The sequence below is a fragment of the Nomascus leucogenys genome, chromosome 1a (assembly GCF_006542625.1).
Source record: "Nomascus leucogenys isolate Asia chromosome 1a, Asia_NLE_v1, whole genome shotgun sequence".
NCBI lineage: Eukaryota > Metazoa > Chordata > Mammalia > Primates > Hylobatidae > Nomascus > Nomascus leucogenys.
Window position 1 is genome coordinate 24,404,605 of NC_044381.1, and position 20,827 is coordinate 24,425,431.

The 20,827-nt window shown below is 45.9% G+C and overlaps 1 non-coding gene across 1 annotated transcript; it reads right to left on the minus strand.

Moving 5' to 3' along the window:
• Positions 1-27: 27 nt before the first annotated feature.
• Positions 28-100, minus strand: TRNAR-UCG. Its single transcript has one exon. It is a non-coding gene; the product is annotated as a tRNA-Arg (tRNA).
• Between the last annotated feature and the right edge of the window lie 20,727 nt (positions 101-20,827).

A 20,827-nucleotide genomic window follows, 5' to 3' on the forward strand; every position in this document is an offset into this window, starting at 1 on the left:
GCGCCCAGCAAAAGGTAAGAAATAGCCCGACCACGGCAGGACTCGAACCTGCAATCTTCTGATCCGAAGTCAGACGCCTTATCCATTAGGCCACGCGGCCACCTGGCTACCCAAGTCTTTGTTCAAAATGCCAAGAGCCTGGATGGCCTCCACTGATAACATTAGCAGAAGAAGGTTTTCCTCTTCTCTTCCTAAGGTAGAAAAAAACCAGCTCACATTGTAAGTCCTGCATCAGGCAGGCCACTTTTACCTAGGGTTCCCCAGGCTTCCACTTCCCAGTGTGGACTCCCCATGTGGCTGCCTGGCACACACCATGCTTCAGTCTCCCCTGGCAGAGGAAGACGGATCAGGCTCTAGTTTGGGCACTGCCATTGGTAGAGGTGTGACCTTTGTTGGGTGAATTAAAGCCAGAGATTTCAGAGCCAAATCTCAGAGCCACAGATTTCCCAGCTTAACTGAAGGTGATAATCTTCCCTGGGGTGGTGAGGTATGCAGAGGAGTGACGTTTTCCCCAAGCTAGGAACAGAAAAGGTCTTTTCCAAGAACCAATTCAGCTGGATCTAACAGCTTCTTCCCCACTAGGGGACAGGCTACCCTCACACTATCTCAGTCGGATTCCTTAACTTTTCAGTCGCTCCCTTACATTAAAGCCATTCATTTCAGTTGTTAAAGCTTGGAACTGTTCAAATGTGAAAGTTCATCTCATAGTCAAGTCAGAGTCTACCAGGCTCCACCTCCTCCCAGCACAGCCTTGATTGATGCCTTTAAGGCTGGAGGGAGAGGCTCATTCCCACACCCTTCTGTCTCTGTTTACACAGATTTTTGACAATGGGGTAGGAAGGATGGAGAGGCAGCACAGACAGCCCTTTATGTGACTGGCTATGGTGTAGTTTTGGTCTCTCCCCTTGGCCATTTACGCTGGCCTGGCTTGTCATCTATAGGCTTGGTATGGACAGGTGGTGGCCCCAGTGGGCTCCTGCCGAGGAGGGACTCATCCCAAGGAGGCAGCTAGTGTGTTTGGGGGTCTCTTGGGAAGATGGCTATGCCTGGTCAAGCTGCCTCCACCCCATTGCATCAGGAGCCCACTCTTTGTACCCTCTGCCCCAAGTTCATCTACCTCTGCTAGCCCAGCTCGGCCTGTAGACACATAGGCAGGAGGCATTTTCTGCACCTATGTGAGATGATCATCTCTGCACCTTCTCTTTCTGGCCATCCTATACTGTCTTGTTTCCACTGAAGTCTCTCCTTTCTTCTGAGCAATCATCTAGTGCGATGATAATGTGTCAGTCCTCCTTCTTGCAGACACTACTTTCTTTCTTTCTTTTTTCTTTTCTTTCTTTCTTTCTTTTCTTTCTTTCTTTCTTTCTTTCTTTTTGAGGTGGAGTTTTGCTCTTGTTCCCCAGGCTGGAGTGCAATGGCACTATCACAGCTCATTGCAACCTCCGACTCCCGGGTTCAAGCGATTCTCCTGCCTCAGCCACCCGAGTGACTGGGATTACAGGTGCATGCCACCATGCCCAGCTAATTTTTGTATTTTCAGTAGAGATGGGGTTTCGCCATGTTGGTCAGGCTGGTCTCGAACTCCTGACCTCAGGTGATCCACCTGCCTTGGCCTCCCAAAGTGCTGGGATTACAGGCTTGAGCCACCTCTCCTGGCCAACACCATTTTTAAAAGAAAGGTTCTGCTGGGTGCGGTGGCTCACGCCTGTAATCCTGGCACTTTGGGAGGCCAAGGTAGGCGGATCACGAGGCCAGGAATTCAAGACCAGCCTGACCAACATGGTGAAACCCCGTCTCTACTGAAAACACAAAAATTAGCCAGGCTTGGTGGCTCCTGCTTGTAATCCCAGCTACTCAGGAGGCTGAGGCGAGGAGAATCACTTGAACCAGGGAGGCTGAGGTTGTGGTGAGTCACAATCCTCACAGCACTCCAGCCTGGGCGACAGAATGAGACTCCGTCTCAAACAAAAAAAAGAAAGTTTCTTTGCCCTCCCTCTTTCCCCTTTGGCTTTGAGAAGAACTAGTCAAGTGGGGTATGTGTATATGTGGTGTTTTCTTTCTTTCTTTTTTTTTTTTTTTTGAGACAGGGTTTCACTGTGTTACCCAGGATGGAGTGCAGTGGTGCAATCACAACTCACTGCAGCCTCAACCTTCCAAGCTCAAGCGATCCTCCCACCTCAGCCTCCTGAGTAGCTGGAACTATCCGTGCATGCCACCACAGCCAGCTAATGTTTTTTTTTTTGAGACAGAGTCTTGCTCTGTTGCCCAGGCTGGAGTGCAGTGGCGCGATCTCGGCTCACTGAAAGCTCCGCCTCCTGGGTTCATGACATTCTCCTGCCTCAGCCTCTGAAGTAGCTGGGACTACAGGCGCCCGCCACCACGCCTGGCTAATTTTTTGTATTTTTAGTAGAGACGCGGTTTCACCATGTTAGCCAGGATGGTGTTGATCTCCTGACCTTGTGATCTGTCCGCCTAGGCCTCCCAAAGTGTTGAGATTACAGGCGTGAGCCACCACGCCCGGCCATGTTTGTATTTTTTTTGTAGAGACAGGATCTTAATATGTTGCCCAGGCTGGTCTCGAACACCTTAGCTCAAGTGATCCACCTGTCTCGGCCTCTTAAAGAGCTGGGATTACAGGCATAAGCCATAGCATCCGGCCTTAGTCAGGTGTTTAATTCCACGGAGAGGAGAAGAGGGAATGAGCTCCATACAAACACTGAATGTCCCTATTGTGGCTCAGAAAACAGTGCCCCCAAGAGGAGGCCTCAGAAGCAAAAACTTTTCTCTGACCTTCTCCTGCCCTCCTGTCTCAGTGCCATTCTCCCCCAGGGCTAGCCATAGAAACTAGAATGCCTCTTCCCTAAGGTGGGTCATAGAAACCAGAACCCTGGCCTGGTGCGGTGGCTCACGCCTGTAATCCCAGCACTCTGGGAGGCCAAGCTGGGTGGATCACCTGAGGTCGAGTTTGAGCAGCCTGGCCAACATGGTGATAATTGCATCCCACCTAAAAATACACACACACACACAAAAAAAAAAAAAAAAAAAAAAAACAGTACAAAACTCCAGCCACTTTCTAAGTCCAGAACTTCTTTCCTGGGTCTTTTTTTTTTTTTTTTTTCCCCCCTCAGTGGCACGATCTTGGCTCACTGCAACCTCCGCCTCCTGGGTTTAAGCGATTCTCCTGCCTCAGCCTCCTGAGTAGCTGGGACTATAGGCATGTGCCACCATGCCTGGCTAATTTTTGTATTATTAGTAGAGGCAGGGTTTCACCATGTTGGCCAGGCTGGTCTTGAATTCCTGGCCTCGTGATCCGCCCACTTTGGCCTCCCAAAGTACCAGGATTACAGGCGTGAGCCACCGTCCCCGGCCATTTCCTGAGCATCTTGATTCCAGGCAGAATATGTAGAGAAAATATTGCAACTTGCCTGTGGCTGTCTCCTCGCCCTCCCTCTAGGCACTCAGGCTCCTGGGGGGATACCAACTTAAGATCCTACCTTAGGAAAGGACTTATTCCAAGGTCCCTGCTCACTCACAAACTAGGACTTCGTTAGTACCTGTGTTGTGCATGTGTGTGTGGAGGGAGATTCCCCACAGCGGCCAAGGGGGAGGTAGGTGGGGTTGAGTAGAGAGAAGGGAACTAAGAAGTCCTGCTCCTTCCCTCTTTGGGGAGCTAGAGTCAAACTCCCTCGGAATGTCACACCCATCCAGGACATGTCCCCATGGTGGTGGGAGAAACTGCTTCAGAGAGGGGTTGGGTCATGGCCACTACTTAATACTGTGAAAAGAAATGAAAACTCAGGACCTCGGCCGGGCGCCGTGGCTCACGCCTGTAATCCCAGCACTTTGGGAGGCGAGGTGGGTGGATCACGAGGTCAGGAGATCAACACCATCCTGGCTAACACGGTGAAACCCCGTCTCTACTAAAAATACAAAAAATTAGCCGGGCATGGTGGCGGGAGCCTGGAGTCCCAGCTACTCGGGAGGCTGAGGCAGGAGAATGACGTGAACCCGGGAGGCGGCGCTTTCAGTGAGCCGAGATCGTGCCACTGCACTCCAGCCTGGGCGACAGAGCCAGACTTGTCTCAAAAAAGAAAAACCGCTAAAAGCTGACTCATACAACGAAACTGCCTTTCCTTTTGTTCCTAAACAGATAGCACAGATAAAAGGTTAAATATCTCCACAGGCAGCTACTCTACTTTCACCTTATCTTATGTAAACACTGATTTACTGATTGCAAAACAAATCCATAATTGACTATTCCCCTACCTTCTCCTTTTCCCTTGCAACTTGTGGATTTCCAGACCCTTCCTTTTTCCCCTCCGGCCGCTTTTCCCCTTTAAATAGTGAAGTCCTGGAAGTCATCTTTGGTGAAAGGCACAGACCACACAGACTGTGTCTGTGATTCCGTATTTTTCCTTCTGGGCATATCCTTAACCTTGGAAAAATTAACTTATAAATTGATTCAGACCTGTCTCAGAGCAATTCTTTATGTCTGGTCCCTGTTTTGATCTTTCATATTTGAAAAACATTGATTTTTACTTGCTTTTCTTGGGTTTTGAGAGAAGCATCTGCAATTCTTTTAGTCCGGAAAAATTATAAATCTTCTCCAGTGGCACCTCCAGCCTCAGGTTCTTCCCGAGAGGATGCTTCTTCTGTTCATTTGTTTAAAAATCCCTGCACCCCAGCTTGTGAGTAGGGTGCCCCATATTGAAGGTAAAAAGTCTAACAAGCTGATATCACTTAAGGTGGCACAGCTAGCAAATTGGACAAGGAAACAGCAAACTCAGGCAGCCACAAGCCATATACCAGAGTCTAAACTCTTTTTTACTATTATTATGATTATTGAAATGGAGTCTTGCTCTGGTCTGTGGCCCAGGCTGGAGTGCAGTGGCGAGATCTTGGCTCACTGCAACTTCCGCCTCCCAGGTTGAAGCAATTCTCCTGCCTCAGCCTCCTGAGTAGCTGAGATTACAGGCACGAGCTACCACGCCCGGCTAATTTTTGTATTTTTAGTAGAGATGGGGTTTCACCATATTGGCCAGCTGGTCTCAAACTCCTGACCTCAGGTGATCCGCCCGCCTCAGCTTCCCAAAGTGCTGGGATTATAGGTGTGAACCACTGCACCTGGCCTTTTTTTTTTTTTTTTTTTTCAGAGCCTAAACTCTTAACAACGTTAAACTATCTCCTCCTGACTCCTTCCCTTCACTTATTTTTTATAACATCATAGCTGGGAAATCCACCCTCCAAATATTTTTGAACTGAAACTGCCAATGGTGAAATTGCTGCTTCTAACTGGAGGCCGGAGAGAATCCTAAGACTTTTCCTAAATTCTTCTTCACAAAACCTCACCTTTCCCCAGCCTCTCAGGCGCTGCTTGACCCTCCACATTCTTCACAAATACTCCTTCAGACTACTTCCTTATTGAGAAAGACTCAGTCGTGACTTCCAGCGTTTTCTGTCTGCACATAAATTCTGAAAGCTTTCGCCAGCTGTGACTGTGTTTCTCCCACAGCTAATGAACAACACACTTCCTAGAAACAGAAAGTTCAAGGAACTGAACTTGTAATATTTTTTCTTGGCCTTGTGTTTGTGACAATTACATTAAATTTCCCCCTCCAATTCCATCCAATAAGATGATATAGCCACTGAAGTTACCTTCAGTCTCTTCCCAGCAATTAACCATCATTTATTCTGTTATTAATCCTTGTATTTCTCCTCTGTCTGCTCACTGATAACTCCCCCATCCTGTATGAATCCACCCCCTGAATTCCTCAAATCTAGGATCATAATTAAGACTTGGTAGCACACCAGCCCCCAAGCCCTGGGTGAGAAATAGGAGAAGGAGGAAAAAGCTGGTCATAGCAAATGCTGTCTTCTGCCAACCCAAACCCCAAATGTTTTTAAGCGGGGGAGAGTTGGCTCTCAAAATCAGTCAGCCCCAGATCCAGATTAGCACATTTTCTCCCAATGCAGAAACTGCTTCTCTTTACAAGAAATGCGGGTGCGATGGGCATGGTGGCTCACACCTGTAATCCCAGCACTTTGGGAGGCAGAGGCGGGCGGATCACCTGAAGTCAGGAGTTCAAGACTAGCCTAGCAAACATGGTGAAACCCCATCTCTACTAAAAATACAAAATTAGCTGGGTATGGTGGTGTGTGCCTGTAATCCCAGCTACTCAGGAGGCTAAGGCAAGAAAATAGCTTGAACCTGAGAGGTGGAGGTTGCAGTGGGCCGAGATCTTGCCACTGCACTCCACTCTGGGCAACAGAGTGGGACTCCACCACAAAAAAAAAAAAAAAAAAAAAAAAAGGAAATGCAGGTGCTCTCGTGCTGGGAGGGTTCTAAGAGCGAGACCTGTCTCTCTCTTGCCATGGGTCCCTTTCTCTGCCAGTTTCAGATTCCACTTGCTGGATTCTCCCCCAAGACTGGAGCCTTGCTCTCCTTTTAAAGCACTGTTCATGATACCAGTGGCTGCATTTACAACCTGAGGGCTGTGGGGATGCCCCCCGTAAATCCCAGGATCCTCTCTGCTGAGCATTGCCACAAATTAACAAGATCAATGAGAAGACCCCTGACCAGTCAGGCACCACCACCAGTCCCCAAAGGGTGCGTGTGCAGAGGAAATTCCAAACAAGTGTGTACTATGGCAAAACCCTGATGAGTCCAGCCAGTCTTAGATGGCCGACAAGGCCTCTTTTTGTTTCACTAGCCTCAGGCCCAGACCAAGGTGGCCCTATCCTCTGAGATGGTGTTTCTCAACATTGATTGCACAAGAGAATCATCAGGAAGCTTGGAAAATATTCAATTAAATGACAATCTCTGAAGTAGGGCTTGAGCACTGGTATTGTTTCTGTCGATCAAGGCATAAACTATGTAAAGTGTGGGAAGTGTGTTAATCTTGAGTATAACATATGTATTAGTTATTATGTATTATATATGTATTAGTCCATTTTCATACTGCTATGAAGAAATACCCAAGACTGGGTAATTTATAAAGAAAAAGAGGTTTAATAGACTCACAGTACCATATGCCTGGGAAAGCCTCAGAATCATGGCAGAAGGTAAAGGAAGAACAAAGGCATGTCTTACATGGCAGCAGGCAAGACAGCAAGTAGAGGGGAACTGCCCTTTATAAAACCATCAGATGTCGTGAGACTTACTCACAGTCACGAGAACAGCACAAGAAAAACCTGCCCCCATGATTCAATTACCTCCCACTGGCTCCCTTCCATGACACGTGGGGGTTATGGGATCTACAATTCAAGATGAGATTTGGGGCTGGGCGTGGTGGCTCACAGCTGTAATCCCAGCCCTTTGGGAGGTCGAGACAGGCAGATCACTTGAGGTCAGGAGTTCAAGACCAGCCTGGCCAACATGGTGAAACCCTGTCTCTACTAAAAATACAAAAATTAGCCAGGCTTGGTGGCTTGTAGCTGTAGTCCCAGCTACTCAGGAGGCTGAGGCAGGATAATCGCTTGAACCCAGGAGATGGAGGTTGCAGTGAACGGAGATCACGCCACTGCACTCCAGCCTGGGTGACAGAGTGATACAGTAAGACTCCATCTAAAAAAAAAAAAAAGTTGACATTTGGGTGAGGACACAGTCAAACCATATCTGTATCTATATGTACATCTATATCTGCTTATTTTCACAGATAGAGATACATACACACATGTGTGACATAGATCAAGATATACATTTTGAGTATTCTAGAAAGTCACCTTCAGTCTCTTCCCAGTAATTAACTACAATTTATTTTTCCATTCTCCTGTTTCTACTTTTTTGCCGTATGCATACAGCAAGCATTGTTCATTTTTCACATCCTTTTGTGGACATTTGCTTCCATTTCTCTTTAAATCTCTGCCCCTCCCCCTTTTTTTTACAGATGCCTGTCTGGGTGAGCTGGTTTCAAGCATGGGTATTTTTTGAAAGCTCCCCCTGGTGATTCTAGAATTCTAAGACTCAGCATTGAGACCCACTGCCTTAGGACCATACTGATTATCAACTGAGGCACAAATGTGCTCAATGAATAAAGGCTTCCATGCAAGGCTGAGTACAGAACTTGTGGGAATCTTCCCTCCTCCTTTGGGTGCCACTCTTATATTCCACTTGAGTTCCCATGGTGGGAAGAAGGGGTTGGGGAGGGTCCTATGAGGGAGGTAGCCCCATGCACATTTTATCACACCAGCTCTGTGAGTAGAAGGCAAGGAAGTAACCCAGATGAGTCTTTGAAAAAGACTGTAGGCCAGAAGACCCTTTTTGTCCCTCCTACCAACAGGTAGGCCCGGCTGTATCCTTGAGAACCATCTCAGAGGACCCTCTTTTGGGATGCAGCTTCCTCATCCCAAAGCTTTGGAAAATCCTGAGCTTCCGCACTAGAGCTGACCTGTCTGCCTTTCATCGTTACATAGAACCAGAAGTGTGCTGATGACTTCATGTCTTGGAGTTTCTCTAATTTCAGCATTATTCTTGAGATGAACTGGAAGTCATATGAAGATCGGAGAGAATGCAGTGATTACAAAGAGGCAGGCTTCAGGGCAAGAGCCTGGAATGATTTGGGCAAGAAACTCTGGAAAAACCTCTCTCAGGTATTTAGCCAGAGGTGAGGAGGGTGGGCAAAGAGTTATTTTCAGGGTATTTTTCAGACACTCCAAAAATTTTAGGGTGGTTAATTTCAGAGTGATTTCGAATCCCATCAAATCTCCTATGTCTCACTCAGTGGCTCTAAAGTGTGTTCTGCAGGCCAGCAGCATCGGTGTCACCTGGAAACGTGTCCAGAATGAAAATTCTTTGGCCCCACCCAGAACTGTTGACTCAGAAACTCAAGAGGCGAGGGCCAGCAGTCCGTTTTAGCAAGCCCTCCATAGGATTCTGACGCACACTCAACTTTGAGAACCACCATTTGTGATAGAGTCTACCCCCTGCCTTAATGGGTGATCGGTATGGAGAAGTCACATTTGGTAGATTTTCCCTTGTAAACATTTTTTCTTTTTTGAGTAAAAAAAAAAAAAAAAAAAAAAATCTGCCTTAGTGTCCCAAGCATTTGGACAGAGACACAGAGAATTGCTTACTAGTTTTGGGGAGATTATGACATTTTTGCAAGATAAGTAATTTTCAGCTCCATTTTCCTATCCAGTCTACAGAATGTCCATTCTGTTATCTCTGCTGATGGGGGAAAGAGGTAGCAGGGTAAAAGATTCACTCCCTACCTATCCCCATAGGAATGGCACAGAACGTCTCACCCTTTGCTGCAGTAGCCTCCAGGCCTAGGGCTGTGAAGCACGCCTTGTGTTTGCTTGCTGAGTTCCGGCTGGAGTGCTTGATGAGGAAGTAAACAGAGTTTATGCACAAAGAGAGAACATGTACTCAGTGTCTCTGCATGCCAGACTCTGGTACAAAAGCAACAGATAAAAAGGAAGTCACGAGCTTTGTTCTTAAGGAGGATAAGTAACAAAAATTTAATCACTTGGAACAGGTACAACTTCTGGGATATGTCTGAGTCAGTTCAGGCTGCCATAATTGAATACTGTAGACTGGGCGGCTTATAAACAGCAGAAATCTGTTTCTGAAAGTTCTAGAGGCTGGGAAGTGTAAGATCAATGCACTGGTAAACTCGGTGTCTGATGGGGTCCCGCTTCCTGTTCATAGACGGCCATCTTCTGGCTGTGTCCTCACATGTGGAAGGATCAAGAGATCTCTCTGGGGTCCCTTTTTTATTTTCTTTTTTTTTTTTCTGAAGTCTCTTTTATAAGAACACCAGTGCCATTCATGAGGGCTCCATCCTCATGACCCAATCACCTCCCAAATACCCCATCTCCTAATATCACCAGATTGGGGTTCAGGATTTCAACATATGAATTTTGGGGTATGCAAACATTTACTCCATAACAGGAGATAATTAATTATAAACAACTTCATTTTTACCTTCCAAGGCCTTGGATGAAATTCATGGCTGGGTGTGTCACTCATAGGAATGAAAACCACTCGTTTCAGTTCAGAACTTAATAAGTCCTGCCCAGCACAAGTTTAAAAACAAAAAAGCCTTCCAACTTCTTTCTCAGGAGCTCTGGGCTGGACGTCTGCAGTGAGGAAGGACGGGAAGCTTGTTTAACTGCTCTCCCAACTTGAGCTTCTAGCTCTCATCCCAAGTTACTTAGAGAAGTTTCATCCTCTCCAGGGTTGGGAGTGTGCAATAACTGGGAGGGAGGTGGGGTAGGACCTTACTTGAGTAATACTGTCATGAGATGCACGGGGAAGGAATTAAATGCTGACACTTTTTCGTTCCTGGTTTTGGAAATTCACCCTCTAATGGATGGGATCTTCCCTGGACACGGGAGGAGGCCTCTCTGCTTTTCCTGGTTGCTTAGAACCCATCTGCAGCAGCTCGGCATGCGGGAGTCAACCATCAGCTTGGTTTTGCTCTTGCTCCACAACTCACCCCTCCAAGGCAGTGGCTGTAACCAGGATCCAAGAAAATCTTACACCATCCGTCTTAAATGCGAAGCCCCTCTCTGCTTCATGGGTCCCACAAATGCTTTGTGCTCACAAACTCAGGAGTGGAGGCCAACCTCATGCAGCCATTAGGGACACCATCAGCTATGACCTGGAGCCCTTTGGAGTTCTCAGATGTGTCATGTTCTCCAATTTACAAGGAACAAATAAAAGCTGCTTGAGGGGCCCCTTTGAAAACCTCTTTCCCACAGCTTGAAATGAGGCAGGCATCCCCTACTACCCCCTCTTTATGGGGATAGGACTCTCAGCTGACTGACTGACAGTTCACTCCAACAACCTTCTTCTAATTGCCAACTGCTGATGCGGCTGAGCTTGAAAGTGATGTATGAAGTTAAACAGAAAATTACCACATGACCTCACAATTCCATTCCTAGGTGTACACCCAAAAGAATGGAAAAAAGGGACTCAAATAAGTACATGTACACCCATGTTTTCAGCACTATTCACAATAGCCAAACAGTGGAAACAACCCAAGTGCCCACCAACAGAGCATGGAGAAACAAAATGTGGTCTATCCATATGACAGAATATTATTCAGCCGTCAAAAGGAATGAAGTACTGATTCATGTTACAACATGGATGAACCTTGAAAGCATTATACTAGGAGAAAGAAGCTCATTCACAAAAGGGCACATATTGTATGATTCTATTTATATGCAATGCGCACAATAGGCAAATTCATAGACAGAAAGCAGCTTAGTGGTTGCCAGAAGCTGGAAGTGAGGGGAATGGGGAGTGACCATTTACAGGACACAGCACAGGATTTCTGTTTGGGATAATGAAAAGGTTTTGGAACTAGAGGTGGTGGTTGTATAACATTGTGAATGTACTGAATTGTCTGCTTTAAAATGGTTAATGTTATGCGAATTTCCTCTTAATAATTTATTACTTTTTTTTGTTCGTTTTTTTGAGACAGAGTCTTGCTCTGTTGCCCGGGCTGGAGTACAATGGCATGATCTCCGTTGACTGCAACCTCTGCCTCCTCAGTTCAAGCAATTCTCCTGCCTCAGCCTCCCAAGTAGCTGGGACTACAGGTGCCCACCACCTTGCCCAGCTGATACTTTTTTTTTTTTTGTATTTTAGTAGAGATGGGGGTGTCACTGTGTTGCCCAGGCTGGTCTCAAACTTCTGAGCTCAGGCAATCCGCCTGCCTCGGCCTCCCAAAGTGCTAGGATTACAGGCATGAGCCACTGCGCCTGGCCCAGTGGGTGCTTGTATCAGACACTGTCAGCACCCCACCCTTATCCCCATGCCTGAGCCACTTCATTGTACACGGCCTAATTTCCAACTCATTGCACCATCTCCCTTCTTGGCACTGGTCTGTGCTGAAGGTAGGCGCCAGTGGTCTGAGAAAAAGCAGACCTGGCCCAGGACCAAGACTAGGAGTTTGTTTGCTATTGAATGAAGTTGATGAGAAGGAAAGTTTGGGAGGTAAGAGCACAGGCTTTGGCTCCGACTGCCTGGGTTTTGATCTCTCCTTTCATGCAAGTTAATCAAACTCTCTGAGTGAGTTCCTTCCTTTGTAAAACGGAGGTGAAACTAGTTGTATGTATCTCAAAGGAGTATTGTAAAAATTTAATGGAATAATCCATAGCAGATGCTTAGCACAGTGCCTAGTTCAGAGCTAGCCCCTAAGAAGGATGAGCCGTGATTGACAGAAGCATGCAGGTATCCTCTGCCATCTGGCGACAAGGTCAGTTTTCTATTTAAATGTGTGTAAGGGCCACATTTGATCTACAGATAGGACTGCACACATGCGGGTGCTCATTGTAGTGTTTTGGGAATAGCTATATGTGCATCTCATGGATTCCTGGTTAGTGTGAAGGGTAAGAAAAGTCCTCCTGGCCTCCTAGGAAGGCTCCTAGCTGTAGAGCTGCTTTTCCTTTAGGGACCCTGCCACCTCCTGGTCACATTGTATACTTGCAGGTAAAGGTGAGCATCTTGATGTCAACTGAAAACCCTGAAAGTAGTATGAGGAACCCTTTCCATTATCTTTAAGTACCTGTAGGTTTTAATTCATTAAAGAGGGATTGTAGCCACCTGGGGTTGAAGCCAGCATTTTCCCTGAGCCTGCCAATAATTTTGATTTGATCTTCAACCCTTTCCATTATCAACGAAGGAGCTTCTGCCACCTTCATGCTTATCTTGGGAAGTTCCTTCCTAAATTTCTCCTTTAGAGCGCCTGGAACCTTGTGATCCTCTACTAATGAATTCTGAAATAATTCTCGTTTTTACTAAACATCTTATCACCTAGCAGTCTCGCTCATGTCCAGAAGAATACACAATTAGATGAATCCAATAGTGAGTGGAAAAATTAAAAGCATGCTAAGACAGTACAGGTTCTCACTGGATGGCCTATTTAATAGTTAAGGAAGTGCAGGTGTGAAAACATTGCCTGACCTCAGAGCAGCTATATTCCCAAACTCCCAGCGCTAAGAGAGAACTTAACATACTTCCCTAATTCCAGTTGACAGCATCCTAAGAACCCCCCCTTTTTAATTTGTTCTTTATATTCGTAGAATTTGACACATAGTAGGCATTCAAATAAGTATTCCTAAATGTAGGAAATTTAGAAGGAATGAACTCTAAGCACATCTGTATCAACTTCTCACCAAACACTTTGCATATGACATATGGTTTAATTCTCATGGCAACTTTGTAAGTCAGAAATCTGATTTAAAATAAGCAAACTGTCAACAATGCCACAGAAAACGTGTCAGGCCCCTAATCTGAGTTCCCTGCCTGATCCCAAGGTTGAACCCTTGTGAGAAAAGACATCAACCCTCTAGCAGGGGCAAATTAAAGTCTGGGATCCAAATCTGGCCTGCCACTTGCTTTTGAACATCCTGAAGGGATTTTACTTTTTGTTGTTGTTGTTTCGGTTTTCTTTTGAGACAGAGCTCATTCTGTCACCCAGGCTGGAGTGCAGTGGTGTGATCTCGGCTCACTGCAACCTCCGCCTCCCAGGTTCAAGCAATTCTCCTGCTTCAGCCTCTCGAGTAGCTGGGATTACAGGTGCCCTCCAACACGCCTGGCTAATTTTTGTATTTTCAGTATAACTGGGGTTTCACCTTGTTTTCAGGCTGGTCTCGAACTCCTGACCTCAGGTGATTTGCCTGCCTCGGCCTCCCAAAGTGCTGGGATTACAAGTGTGAGCCACTGCGCCCAGCCCGATTTTACATTTTTTAATGGTTGACAGAGATCAAAGAAAAATATTTTGTGACATGTGAACATTACATAAAATGAAAATTTTAATGTTCATAAGTACAGTTTTACTGGAACACAGCCACACTATTTCATTTCCATGTTGTTTATGGCCACTTTCAGGTGACAGTGGCAGAATTGGGTGGCTGTATGACCCACAAAGGCTAAAATATTCACTAACTGACCCTTTACTAAAAAGCTTTGCAAAATAAGAAAAATTAGAATGAACCCAGCTGGTCACATAAACACCTGCTCTGTGTTGTTCCTAACCAGTTTTGGGTCAAAAGATATAGAGATTTGAAAACACCTTTGCAAAGATTATGACAGTGCGAGAAATCTAGCATGGCTGGCTCCATCTTGCCCCTAGCCTCACAGGCTAGCTGTTATCACTCATTCCTGGGTGTAGGCCAACCTAACCATGGGAAGAATTTAGTTTATAGTTTAAAGCAAGGATGATAATAGCCCTTCCCTGAACTAAACCACCTTTGTAAAACTAATGAAAGGCCACAAGATCAGGATTATGAGAGGGGCCTGAATTCTGCTAAGATATAGGTGTAGTTAAATGATAACCAGCCGTTAGGTCCATGGTCCGGTTCCAGCCCATGCTGAGGTCTGAAGGGAGTGGGTGGATAAACGGCAGATAGCTGAAAGAACATTTGGGGGGCCATAGGTAGGTGAAATACAGCTTTATTCAGCAGCTCTCTCACACTGTCTGCTCTGTCTTGGCTGCTTGCTCTGGCAGCTCCCATGCACAGCTGCATGGCCGGCTCTCCCTTCAGGGTCAGCAGCTTAACTCTCTCTCTGGGCACAAGCAAGCTGAGCTGCATCCTGGATCCCCTCTGTCCATCTGCGAAGACAGCTTTGACTCTCTTTCTCAGAGTGTGAGTATCTGTACAGTGTCAGCAGGGCAGTTATACCTTTTACAGACAATAGTGGCATAGAGCCAAGTGATGGCCTTCCCATGTTATGGCTACATAGCTGTGTTTACATTATAACAAGCAGAGTTATGCACCTGCACTACAAACTCACTGAGTCATACAGGATGTAAACATCCTACGTTGGCCTATCCTTGACCAAAGCACATCCATTAACTTACACCAGTCATTGTTCTGGAGGCCACAAGATCTGTAACTTCTCCAATCACTCCCATAAGTTTTTTTTTTTTATTTTTTTTATTTTTTTTTTTGAGACGGAGTCTCGCTCTGTCGCCCAGGCTGGAGTGCAGTGGCGCGATCTCGGCTCACTGCAAGCTCCGCCTCCCGGGTTCACGCCATTCTCCTGCCTCAGCCTCTCCGAGTAGCTGGGACTACAGGCGCCCGCCACCACACCCGGCTAATTTTTTTGTATTTTTAGTAGAGACGGGGTTTCACCGTGGTCTCGATCTCCTGACCTCGTGATCCGCCCGCCTCGGCCTCCCAAAGTGCTGGGATTACGAGCGTGAGCCACCGCGCCGGGCCTATCACTCCCATAAGTAACATCACTATTGTAGAACCTAAGATTGGCCTTTGAGATGTTTTTCAGAGTTTTGCATTTCTGGCAACCAACTGACTCTACCTGGATCCATGTGACTTGTGACTCAACAGTTACTGTGGCCCCCGCCCAGAGGTGAACTCAGTGCACAAGGATCATTTTCCACATCCCTATGATTTCATCCCCAACCAGTCAACATTCCCCATTTCCTAGTCCCCTGCCCACCAAACTATCCTTGAAAAACCCAAGCCTTTGGGGAGACTGATTGGAGTAATAACTCTGTCTGCTGCATGGCCAGCCTTGCATTAATTACACTCTTTCTTTACTGCAATACCATGGTCTCAGTGAAATGGTTTTTTCTCTGCAGTGGGCAGGAAGAATGTGTTAAGCAATTGCAGATGCTACAAAGACACTTAGAATTGTAACTAGGGGTTTCCTATGCATCCTAGCTCCCTTACTATCTTTTTTTTTCTTTTTTTTTTTGAGACAGTCTCATTCTGTCACCAAGGCTGGAGTGCAGTGGCATGATCTCAGCTCATAGCAACCCCCACCTCCTGGGTTCAAGTGATTCTCCTGCCTCAGCCTCCTGAGTAGCTGGGATTATAGGCTCCCACCGCTACACCCAGCTAGGCTGGTCTTGAACTCCTGACCTCAAGAGATCCACCCACCTCGGCCTCCCAAAGTGTTTGGATTACAGGTGTGACCCACAGCACCTGGTCCCTTACTACCTTTAGGGAGATGATAGGCTCCAGGTTTAATAAGCTCAAGCTCTTCCCCAAACCACATTCTCAGTATAAAGAGAAATTGTGTTGTTCTCAACACAATACAGAAGAGAGGTGACTACAGTCTCTTGTTCGAATGTATAGATTTATCACAAAGTTAAAATGTCTTTGCCTTACTGATAATTCTCTTTAGTTCTGTGGTTAAGAACTCTGACTTTGGTAAGACTGCCTAGATAGGGATGACTTTACATGAGTCATCACTTCAACTATTTGTGCTTCATTTTCTTAACAGTGAAAAAGGAGGAATAACATGACTTAGCATATAGTTGTAATAAATTGTAGCTGCCTTATTACCACATTTCATCGAATCTCAGACGCCATCAATTGGAATTTGAATTTCTAAATATAACCATTAAGAAAAAGCACTGCCATTTAGACCACAACCCAATACCCTCTGATCACTGAGAATGTTTATTTTGTGCCCATTGAATAGCTCCTTTGGGCTTACTTAAATATAGATTTTTATGATACATCACTCTTGTGCATGCATAAAAAAGGAAAGTTCAAACAAAATAAATTGGCTAAGGTATTCCTAAGACATCTTTATGTTTAAAGTCTAGCTCTCCTGGGTTCTTTTTCCTTTTTTATACACATGATCATCCTCTGTGGCCATGTGTGTTGGTGCAGAATTTCTTTTTTTGAGACAGGATCTCGCTCTGTTGTCCAAGGTGGAGTGCAGTGGCATGATAATAGCTCATTGCACCCTTAACCTCCTGGGTTCAAGTGATCCTCCTGCCTCAGCCTCCAAGTGGGACTACAGGTATGTGCCACCATGCTCGGCTAATTTTTTGCTTTTGTAGAGATGCGGACTCACTCTATTGCCCAGGCTAGTTTCAAACTCCTAGCCTCAAGCAATCCTCCTGCCTCAGCTTGCCAAAGTTGTTAGGATTACAGGCATGAGCCACTGTGCCTTGCCGGCACAGTATTTCTTAAGGGGGTACTCCACTATTGAATCTGGTATTTCCTTCCAAGTCAGCCATACCCATTCTGTAAATTTGGTGACTGGCACTTTCCCACTGGACTAAGCTCATAGTTAAATAAGCAGGCAGCTTCCATCAGACTCATGCTTGCCATCCTAAAAATGATCCAAATGATGAACAAGTTATTTACAATAGCTTCTCACTCTTTGACATGTTTAAAATCTATTCTAAGGCTTGTCCATTCCTCTTGCTTTCCATTGTATGGGTTAGTATGTAAACAACATATGCATGGCCAGCAAGGCTGAAAACTCAATTACGGTGACCCCAATAGAAATAGCCACACCCAAGTTTCCCCTTGCTTAGGCCAGGCCAGGTACATCATGTCTGTGCCCACGCAGCAGGGATTGTAAGACACATTCTGATTGCAGAGATAATAAAATGTTCAGAAGTGAGACCCTTAGAAACGGTGGCATGTGATGCTCTTCTTTTATTGCTTCTCCTAGCATTGTCCCTTTTATGATTCTGCTTTACTCAAACTGTCAGAAAGGGTGTAACAACGAGCAATATGACTATGGTGCCCAGGATTCCAAAAAGAAACCTTCAGTGTTACCATGCCAACCAGCATCCATCCTAAGAATTGCCTCTGAATAAGCTGGGTCCACCTGTGGTGTGTCAGCCACTGGCAAACACCAGAGGCTGCAGGGCACAGAAAAAAAAACCCAACCTTGGCTGTACTCCTCCCAATACCCAGCATTCTTAGGTGTGGAGGTGAAAGATGAGTCAAACAATCATAGGGCAACAAAGGATGCATCCTGTGGCCTGCAGAACCTCAGGAAAAGCTCATATCCTTCCTTTGAATTTGGAGGGTCAGGTGAGGATGGGCAGACGTTTGCAAAAGTAAAGTCTATTTGAGGGTCCTGTCCAGAGACCTCTGTGCAGGAACTAGTTGCCTGCTTCCAGGTGAGACTTAAAAAGAAAGAAAGAAAGAAACAGCCAGGCGTGATGGCTCATGCCTGTAATCCCAGCACTTTGGGAGGATGAGGTGGGCGGATCACGAGGTCAGGAGTTCAAGACCAGCCTGGCCAACACGGTGAAACCCCGTCTCTACTAAAAACACTAAAAAATTAGCCTGTAGTCTCAGCTACTCGGGAGGCTGAGGCAGGAGAATCACTTGAACCTGGGAGGCAGAGATTGCAGTGAGCCGAGACCGTGCCATTGCACTCCAGCCTGGTGACAGAGCAAGACTCTGTCTCAAAACAAACAAACAACCCACCATACATTTGTTTGTTTGTATTTACCTATATTATCTATTTAAATATTTTGTTTATGGCACCACCTATTAACATTCATTTAATGTATTTTATATGTATTTGATGTATGCTGATCAATTATTTCACATTTTATATTCTTTTTCTTTTTTTTTTGAGACGAGAGTCTCGCTCTCTCGCCCAGGCTGGAGTACAGTGGCATGAGCTTGGCTCACTGCAACCTCCACCTCCTGAGTTCAAGCCATTCTTCTGCCTTAGCTTCACGAGTAGCTGGGATTACAAGCGTGTGCCACCATACCCATGTTCACACTCATGTCTGAGACCAATTTAGATTAAATAAACTAGAATATCTAGGGCTGAGGCCCAAGCACTGGTTTGTCTGTTTATTTGTTTTTGAGACAGAGTCTCATTCTGTTCCCCAGGCCGGAGGGCATTGGTGTGATCTTGGCTCACTGCAACCTCCGCCTCCTGGGTTCAGGCAAGTCTCATGCCTCAGCCTCCCAAGTCGGTGGGATTATAGGCATGTGCCACCACACCTGGCTAATTTTTGTATTTTTAGTAGCGATGGGGTTTCACCATGTTGGCCAGGCTGGTATTGAACTCCTGGCCTCAAGTGGTCCACCTGCCTTGGTATCCCAAAGTACTGGGATTATAGGCACAAGCCACCACACCCAGCCAGCACTAGTATTTTTAAAATCACTTGAGCTGATCCTAATGTAAGCACAGGTTAGAGCCACTGCACAGGGTGGTGATGCTCAAGGCTTGCTGCATATGGGTCACCTGGGATGCTCTTAGAGCATATTAATACCTGGACCCCAACCCATGTCAATTGAATCCAAATTTTAAAGCTCTCTGGGTGATTCTAATGTGGAGTCAGAATTGAGATGTGCTGCCCTCGACCAAATAAGAATAACTTCTTACTTTGCATTTCATCTCAAATTATGTAACCGTGTCACTCAAACAAACTTATGTTATTGGTCCTTGTGTTATTAAGTCCAAACTTATGTTATTGTGCATCAGCCCACACAATAAAAACTTCTTCCAGTGGTCAAATGAATTCCTTGATCTTACCCTGAAATTAAAGTCTGAACAAACAGAGATATTTTCCTCTTTCTCCGACTTTCTTCTTAATCTGTTTAGCCACAGTTGGAGGGGCCTCATTCGAGAATCTAAGTGGAGTCAATGTTCTGCTTCACCAAGGCCCACAAAGTGGTGAGTTGATAGGCTGCACAGACACACAAAAGCCCCTAACAAATATTCAAGACACCCCAGAACCACATGTGGCTGTGTTTGCAGCTTATCAGTCATGTATCAGTTTCCTCATTTTCAAACATAAGTGGCAGGCCCAGACCTATTCATTTCTTATACTCTAGACCGATGGTTCTCAAAGGAGGTCCCTGGACCAGCAGCAGCAGCATCTAAGGGAGCTAGCTAGAAAATTCTGGGGATTCACTCCGGATCTACTGATCAGAAGTTCTGGGATGGGACCCAGAATCAGTAGATCTCATTCAGTAGATCAGAAATGGGGCCCAGATTTGTAACAAGCCCTCCAGGTGATGCAGAACTCACTCCAATTTGAGAGCCAGGGCTCACCAGAGGCTCTTTGATATAACCAGCTGAAGACCGCTGCAGAGACGGAATGTTTCATACATGAGCAGACAGAGAAAAAAACAAACTGATTTGTGCTTTTACTTGCCTCGGGTAGCAGTAGACTCATTCCAGTTGTTCAGAGTCCACCCACTTTGAACTTAGAACAAAGATAACTCTCCACCCAGAGTTTGGATAACTCTCCCATCAAGGTTAACTGACACTGAGATCACCACGTCTTCGCAACATGAAACAATGTGCACCATGCAAATACTCTTCTCTCTCCCGGAGAAAGCATGTGAATGCTTGGGCAACATTTAGAAATTGCCGGTGTGGCATCTCCAGGTATTTCCTGAGTCCCCATTTTTTCACTTGGTGTCATCTTTTACATTTAAAACCTTTTGCATTCTCCTTTTCAATTTCCCATTTGTTCTCTATGTCCCTAGCAGCTCAATTCTGAATTTGGTGTGGGTTCTGTGTAGGGAGGAGCATAGTCACCACCCTTTCATGGCCCAGGAATCTCATCATTAAAATGAGCAGTGCTCCGAAGTAACCTCATGGCCTTGTGTGTCTCACAATGACGGTCTCTGTCACGAATACAAAACAGGGGACATGAACCTGGGTAATGGACACAGGCCCCCATCCCTTCCCACAGATACACATCAGAGAGGAAAGAGCCTGCATAACTGCCCTCCACTGGGTAAAGGGTTAATGCCTCTTAACATTGGTAGTTTTGCGGTTAGAGCCTCCCAAAAAATAACTTCTATAGTGAGTGTTGCACCCTCCTCTACCATTGCAGGAGACTTGCTTTTTCACACATGGCCTGAGTTCCTTCCTTCCCAGCACACCTGCCTGCCAAATCTCAATCGCTACCTCTGCCTGAGGCCTCTAGATGTTAGTAGTGATGGACGGAAACAGGACCAGGACTGAATCCGTAGGTGGTCACAGCACTACTGCCCCTGGTTCCTGGAGGCAGCCTGGAGAGCAAGCTTTCTTCCTCATTAGCGAGGGAGCTGATGGCTACATGTTGACATGAAGGACTCCTTTTGTTGTATTCAACATAAAGCCCCTTTCCCCAAACTC